This window comes from Corvus kubaryi, unplaced genomic scaffold (assembly GCF_017639235.1).
Source record: "Corvus kubaryi isolate FWS band 111438036 unplaced genomic scaffold, C.kubaryi_AGA036_p1.0 37398, whole genome shotgun sequence".
Classification (NCBI taxonomy): Eukaryota; Metazoa; Chordata; class Aves; order Passeriformes; family Corvidae; genus Corvus; species Corvus kubaryi.
In genome coordinates this window covers 19,857,953-19,866,082 of record NW_024581137.1, presented here as the reverse complement: position 1 = coordinate 19,866,082, position 8,130 = coordinate 19,857,953, and the positions used below count along the sequence as shown (strand labels likewise).

General features: G+C 43.7%; 1 protein-coding gene across 3 annotated transcripts in view; it reads left to right on the top strand.

The window, feature by feature from the left end:
* Positions 1-123: 123 nt before the first annotated feature.
* Positions 124-8,130, top strand: part of LRRC3B (leucine rich repeat containing 3B) — a 53,165-nt gene continuing 45,158 nt past the window's right edge. Inside the window, exon 1 of one of the 3 annotated variants that reach the window (XM_042043665.1) lies at positions 124-260. The gene's annotated coding sequence lies outside the window, so the exon portion shown is untranslated. Of the gene's footprint in view, positions 261-365; positions 467-705; positions 731-8,130 lie in introns of those variants that run through there. The other 2 variants (XM_042043667.1, XM_042043670.1) reach the window with 2 other exon arrangements.

Below are 8,130 nucleotides of genomic sequence, written 5' to 3'. Positions count from 1 at the left end.
CAGCGCAGGGGCAGGAGGAGCGGCGGCGCGGCAGCCACAGCCTCCCGGCGGGCGCCCGGCGGAGGCAGCAGGGCGGGCGGGCGTTGGCTGCTCCAGGCCCCGCCGCCCCGGCCGCGCCGCCCGCAGGCTCCGCCCGGCGCTCCCATGGCGCGGCGGCCCCGCGCCAGGTGAGCCGCGCTGCCTGTTGCGCCGAGCGGAGCGGAGCGGAGCGGAGCCGCCGGGGCCACACGCCGAGAAGTTTTGCGGGAAGGCGCCGCGATGTGAGTTGCGGCGCCCCGCGGATGCGCTGGGCGGGGGGCGGCAGCGCCGGGAGGAAACTCGACGGGGAGGGAGCGGGGGGAAGGCGATCAGCGCTGCTGCCTCCCAAGGGCTAGCGCCGTGCCGTGCCACCTTGCCCGGCACCGATCGGCGAGGGCCAGCGGAGATACTCCCTCCCCCGGCCCGTGCTGGCGAACCTCCGGTGTCCGTGAGTGCTGGGGTGTGACGAGGTCGGGATTCCGCCGAGGCAGCGGGAGATGGGGAGGGAATCCAGAGGCGGAGGCTGCGGGAAGGGGGCTGACACCCCCTCGCTTGGGAGCAAACGAGGGATTTGAGACCCGCGGCCCCCGATCCCGTACCGGAGCGACATCAGAAAAGGGGGTGGAAGATAAAGCGCCCCTCCCATCCGTGTGTGTTCCCGGGGTGCGTGGCCGCTGTCCCTCCCCGCCCGTGTGCGGGCGGGCTGCTGGAGGTCGGTCGCGCTGCTCAGCGTGCGGGCGGCGGCCGGGGCGCCGAGCGGGGCTGCCGGGGAAAGGGGGCGGCGGAGGCGGGGACGGGTGGGAAAACGCCGGGTGTGTTGCCGTGGGATTTTTCCACTTTGAGACCTACCAGAACCAGTTGCTACGGTCCGGGCGGCGGTGGCCGCGATGCGGGGGGAGGGGGGCATCTCTCTCCGAACGCGAGCAACAAATGGCAGCGGCGGGCGGCAGCCGGGCTGCAGGGCAGCGGCGGTGCCTGCTGCGCCCAGGTGAGCTGCGACGCCCCCCCTGCCCGGTGAGGCACGGGGCGGGACCGTAGCGGGTGGCGCTGGAGCTGCCCCGGGGGGGTGTGGCGGGGTGCGGGGTGCCCCCGGCCCGGGGCAGGAACGGGGGTTCGGGGGTCCCGCGGCCGCGGGGGCTCCGTGGGACCCGGCGCTCCGAGCGGGGCACGGTCGCGACCTCAGAGCCCGCACAGAAATGTCGTGATCTCTTGCAGCAAGCGGGTACTGGGTACAGTGTGTCTGTGGGAACCGCGGGCTCTTCTCTCGCCTTTCTGGCAAGCTACGCGTCCAGAATTTCCCTCGCCAAAAATTTGGAAAATGCCTCAGATGTGCCAGCGAGAATTCTTCTTTCCTTCTTGGCTTCTGCCTTCAAAAATTAGGAGGTTTTAGAGTATCAGTTAGAAAATGTGAAAGTGATTCAGGCTGCAGGTTATCATCCAGTCTTTCTGATTGTCCCTAGACAGCAGAAACGGTGTAATTACAGAATGAAAACAGCCAAATAACGTGAAAAGCATAAATAGACCAACTGCTTAAAGAGTCAGAATGAGAACCAGGCAAACAACATTTAGTGCTCTCCTCAAAGAAGTAATCCTAGAATTATTTACATAGGTATGAAAATGACAGAATAAACTAAAGCTTTTGAGATTATTGGAATTATTTAAAATATAATTGCCAGGTGAAAATGTTACAGATTTGGCAAGGAAAGGAAAATGACCCTTCTTCAAGCTGAAGACTGACTGGGGTAGCCTTTTCTGAATGTTGAAAAAGACTTGTCAAAAATTTCTTCTTGTGGTTACCTGTCTAATAATTTGTACGTTTAAATTGGAAGGTGTGCGTCGCGCCCTACTGAAAGCAGTAGCTTGAAGGCTTTGATATAGAGCACCACAGTGTTCATATGGCTTACCTATTGCTATTGTTCGTAGTAATTTAGTTAAAAAGGATAGGCTTCTAGTAGAGGGATGGAAAATAATCTGTAGAATGAACTAAATTTGCAAAACCTTTGCTACGTTCAGAGTCTAATTTTCTAGTTTAGTTTCTAAATAGCAAAATTGCTCAAAATTAATTATAACCATGATTGCGGCAGCCCTTACTTGTGCAAGTTGGCTGGGTTTCTGTGGGATTACTTCTACTTCAAGACAGCAGGATCAGGCCCGTGGTCAGAAAGTTCCAGTGTGCAGCACCGTGTAGGGTTGTGCCCATTGGCGCTGTTTTGGACTTCGGCAAGAGAAGAATGTGAGCTTGAGTCCAGATCTCTTGCATTTATTCAGCTATTGCTGGCAGGGTCACTGAACCCTGATCTTGCCTTCCCCTGAGGTCTGCTGTAAAATTTGTGCTGACTTCAGTCCAACCAAAATGAGCTTCTCCTGTGTGCTTGTAGTTTTCAATCGCCTTAGGGCAGGTTGAAGCTGCTGAGTGTCTTGGAGATCAGGGCCTGAGTGAATGAGGACTGTACATGCAACTATGAAGAATCAATGTGTTTTGCCTCAAATGTGTGATTAATTGAAAAAGAAGTATCATTTAATAGGCATATAAGTCTGTGCTCTGGATCCAGTCCTGAGCTCATAAAGTTCATGAGAGCTTTGCGGTATATAAATGGGATAGCAAGACTTAAGGGTATAGGTGTCTTTTCCTTGTGCTTTATGGGTCCACATTTCAAATATTTTGGGAGGTAGGAAATTCTTCCTGCTCACACTGAAGCAGCGTTAGAGTAAGGAGAGTAACAGAGCAAGTGCATGATATGTCAGCTCAAGAAATATCCTCTGGGAAGAGAACTGGAATTTATAAAATTCAGCTGTATTCAGAAGTGCTAACTCAAGTATCTAAAACCAGAGAAAATGTATTGCTTCATTTCAAAAGCACCTTTAGATGTTCAGTTAAATAATAAGGTACTTCTGAGTCTTGCTTTTAAGGATATTTCCTGTCACTTCACTAGGAATATTTATGAGACTAACACAAGGGATACATGGCTCACTGGCAGGAGGATTTTAAACTTTTTAATGAAGTGGATGATTTAAGCAAGAAGGAATATGGGTAGAAATATTTGTTGTTGCCACTTCAGTTAATCAGAAGATGAACTAAGGAAGGTACTTCCTCTCAGAGTGGTACACTGCATTTGTGATGACTTACAGGATTTGCATGTAACTTCTGTCCTTGTTGTCATCTGCATGCCTGGTCTTTGAATCAGCACTCATTACAGAATGCAAATTAAATTAGTGTTCTGTGGCTAGCAAAATAATGCCCCTAATTTTGCTTCATTCAGTAAGCTTTGTTCATAAGCTTAGAGAAGACTCTCGTGAAGCAATTTAGAAACTTATAATAATGTTAAACAGAACCTTATTTCAAAATGGTGGTATTTTGAGCCAAGAATAAATTGAGTTCATAGAATATGTAGCATTTGCTTTGGCTTGTTTTTAAATTAATATTTTATTTACTAAAAGTAATCTCCAGAAAGTGCAATTGTAATAGAGCACTTCAGTACTGGTATGACTCAAATGTCAGTATGTCTACAGAAAGTACAAGCAAAAAGGATATAGGAATTTCTCAGCACCTTCAATAAGTATTTTTAAAGGGATTACAATCTGTGAATACATGCATGAACAAGGTATATCTTCTGCTCTTAAATCCAGTGTGCTGTGGGTGAAGTAGCATCAAATTTAGAGATGTTCTGGTGAATTTAATCTCTGCTTCTAGTTTCAGTCCAGCTCTTTTCATAAGTCGTTTCTGTGCTTCTGTCATTCTGGCACAGTTTGTTGGTCTGGATGTACAGCGGACTTGTGGGTGCATCCCAGAGGGAAAAAGAGTGTGATGTGCTATCGGTTTTACTCACTGCTTCATCAGAGCTCATGGTTCAGATAAACAATTGCTGTGGAACTCACTGTGGAGGAGGATCTCATTAGTTCACATTGCTTAAAGATGCATGATTCTGCTTCATGGAGATTTCTGTGGGTAACTGGTGCCTGTGTCTGTACTTGTCACTGATGACCTGCACTGCTTATCCCTACAGACTCATCAGCACCTGTATCTTGCTTTACACACTTAGTTTGAACTTGGAAATGCAAATGCAATGCTTACTGTTACCGAACAAGAAAGTATCTTTTATTCCTCTCTCCCTGGATGTTTCAATGCTCCATTGAGTATCTTCAGCAAGCAGATCTTTTTTAAAAACAGGTGTATTTCTGACTGACTTCCACTGGGGAAGTCCTTTTATCCTTTTATCCTCATCCCTGCTCCTTGGTTCTGTTTTCTATCAGCAAGGAAAAGGCAATGTTTGCTGAATTAAAATGGTATTTCTTTCTCTGGAGGGTATGAACTTTTGTAGGGATGAAAAAAAGAGGTAGACCAATGGGAACAGATGAAGAAGGCCAGATGCCCTCAAAAGAGGGGAGAAGTAGAAGACAACAGGGAGAAAGTAGTGGCTGATCTGAGTAGTTTGGCTCTTGAAGCTGAGGTGATCAGGGCTGTACCATAGCCCTCTGTCTCGGCTCCGTGCTGTGCCATGGATTTGTCATGGGCCTGCCATGGGCCTTCAGAAAAGATGTGGTGGTTGGTTTCAGTGGGACTAGAAGCCTTGGTGAGGAATTGAATTTGGCTTTTCTTATCTCAGCTCCACTGACAGAAAGGAGATAAAAAATGCCTCGTGAGGAAATGGTACTGATAAAAGGCCTTTTCAAAGACACATTGAGCTGGATAATTGGACTTTTTACTTAAACAGAGATGAAAATTAGCACTACAGATCTTGATGTACTTGATTAAAGTTTACCTCTGCTTTTCAGGGTCAATTCAGTTAGCTAGTTGTGTGTGTTTTAAATGAATTTAGCACTTCATTAATAGCAGTTTCATAAAGCTGCTAACCTATCCTTTGAAAAGAAGAAAAAAGTTATTCTCTGCTTGCCAAATAGTACTATAAAGATATGCTCATAAGAAAAAAGTGAAAGGTGATAGAAGTGGGTGACAACACATAAATGGGATGCTACTCTGGCTTGGAAGCAGGAAAGCAAATGGAGACTATTTAATTATTTAAGGAACAATAAATGAAAAGTCCAGTTCTCAAGTGACAGTAAAAGGAGAGACAAACAGAATTTTAAAAGGTTAGGAAAGGGAAACAATGCATAAAGAAAGTAGAAGGTGGACAGGAAGGGACCAAAGGGTCAGGGGATGGACTTAAAATTTCTGTGGAGTTTTCAGCTAGAAAATATTACCTGTATATTGTGGTGCTTACATAATAGCCAGTATTTTACTCAAATTGGGGAAGTTTAACACACAGTGTTCTGGTGGGTCACTTTGTGTTCCCACTTCATTCTTTGGATGCACAACCTCAGTTACAAGGGCATGTGCTTTTAAAGACGGCATGTCTTAGGTGTTGGGCTGTCTTAAGAGGTTTACATTGTGGATGTTGTTAGTTTTAATGGTGCTATCATTTCCTTCTGTCAAAGTTCTTTCCTCCACCAAATCATAGCATTGATTTTAAATGGAGTATTTTTTGCAGTTTACCAAAACTGGGTTGCGAACTTCTGCAACTGTACTCACTTAAGATACTTTGTATGTCAGAATCATGAGTATTCAACATTTCATTCAAAGTGTTTAATGTGCATGCACTGGGAGTTAGTGGGACACATGAAAAGCATGTGAGGGCCATTTCCCTCATGTAGATTACAGATGCGTATTGTTTTGGCAGAATTTGCTTCATTAAAAATATTCTTGTAATACTTACAAAGTATACATTTTTATGTGCATGTGAATAATTTGCAGCGAAAGGGTGAAGCCTTTGGACATTCAAATGAATCTATGCTGTTTGCCACTGTAAAGGCATTATAATTAAAAGAGAAGGAAGAGCATTGGGTGAACAGTGTTAAGTTCCTGCAAGTACTCCCTTGCCTTTAAGAGCAGAGACAAATACTTCTTTCTCTTTAAAGATGAACTGCAACAAAATTTTGTATGAAATTGCTTGCTAGGTCATATATAGTTAAGCAAGCAAAGGTGGTTATACATCTTGGTGATGAAAGTTCATCTTATCAACCTTAAAACCAAAATAAATTTAAGTTACTGGTGTTTTAATTCTTGGCTTTTTAACCTGTTTCTGTTCTGGGAGTGGAAATGAAAATAGGCAAAATCTCTTTAAACTTCCATTACAATTATTTTTATTTTTAATTCTTCACATAGCAGTGTTTGTACATCGTTTTCAGTGCACTCTTTTCTTAAAACAAAACAAAACAAACAAACAAAAAAAACCCCAGAAAACCTTTTCTTACAATTCTAAAAACACTTCTGTAATGCTTTTTTTCACTCTGAAGATTTATTTGGAAATGTTGATATTCTGTTATACTTACCTTCATTTAGGCAAAAAATGGTATTTGCCAGGAACAAAAATCATAAAATCAATATGTGCAAATATAGGAGTTGCAGAAAGTCCTCAATGGCAGGAGACTGTTCACAAGACTGGAAATTGGTAAATCCAGGGGTCAGTCTTTATAGTATATCTTGCTAGAGCAAAGTTTGGTTTTGTTGTTTGGGGTTTTTTTTTTGCCTAGATGTACTGCAAATGCTCTTTAAAATTTATCTTGATTCTTACGTTTTATTAGATGTAATTACTGTTATTAGTGTCAAAAGAGTGACCCTTAGTTCTTTTTTCCTAAAATGAAGTTAACAGGCTAATTCTGCCATTGCAATTTCAAATAGTGTGATAATGTTTCTAAACGTCCTTTTTGCCCTTGTTTTCAGCTTTGTTGACACCAAGTCATTGAGATAAGAATTGGTGACTTTTGAACAGTCTATTTTTAACAAAGTTTGTAATAGAGTATTACTGCTCGTGAATGTGTGTCAGTCCCAGTCTGCACAAGCACTAAAAGGGAAGGTATGTATCATAGGAGATCTGCTTCAAAGTACTCATTTGCAGGTTTTGTTGTTCTCTGGGTGTGCCTGGTCCTGTTCTCTAGGTGGGAGTACCAAGTTTCACTCTGCTGCTACAAGGACATCTCCTCTTTTAAAGCTTAGCGATTCCAAACTAGAATCTTTTCCAGAGGAATGGTCTACATTGTGTTACAAAATGAGATACAAGTGGGAAATTTTAGTTTCTAGGATCCTTAACTTGGAGTGAAACAACTCCTCAAACTTCAGATCACAGTATTTCTCAGACCTTTAGTTGTCACTTCTAACATACTGCACATAATCAAAGCACACAATTCAAATAGAATAAGAATGTCTCTGCTTTGACTGAAAAGCAGCACATGGGTGACAGCATGCAATCCAGGTAATCCTTTCTTTCCCTGTATGTTTTGAGGCTGCAGAACTGACATGTCATGTCCCTATACACCGGATTTGTGATCCCGTTCTTGGTTATAAGCAAGACTGTTGTCATTGAAAAGTTAATAATTTCTGTTCAGAAAATGTATTGGTTGTTCCCTCTTTCTAGAGTCTTTCACAGGTTTTGCCCTTTGACAGAAAACATTTTATCTGCATTCTGCTCATCATTTTCATCAATTACTTGGTATGCTCGTTGGCGTCTCTGATGCATAGTGGGTGTTAGGAATAATTTCTTGACTGAAAGGGTTATGAAGCATTGGAACAGATGTTTGAGTCACCATCCTTGTAGGTGTTTAGAAGATGTATAGATAAGGCACTTGGGGACATGGTTTAGTGGTGGACTTGGCAGTGCTGAGTTAACAGTTGGACTCAAAGATCTTTTCCAACCTAAATGATTCTATGATTCTATAAATACTTATTTTGCTAGAGTAGGACTTGACAGGATTTAGACATGCAAGAAACCTAAATCTTTGGCTCAGGAAACAATCCTGATGGATACAAATGGTATTTCAATAACTTTCGATCCAAAAATGTTTCTTGCAAAGCGACAGGACTGTGCTTCTTGCCAGTCATGGCAGGTACTCCATCTGTACAAATACCACCTAATTTGAACGAGTCAAGCTTAAGCTTTTTTTTTTTGCACTACCTGCCACATTTTCAACAAATTTCTCTCTGTTCTCTAAACAAGCGTGAGGCAGCAGTGTGGAATGAAATGGACAGAGGCCAAACAATTACTTAATTATAGTAGATTTTTTTAAACACATTTGTAGTGGTTTGGTCCAAAATACTCATTACTGTTTATCTGCTGTGAG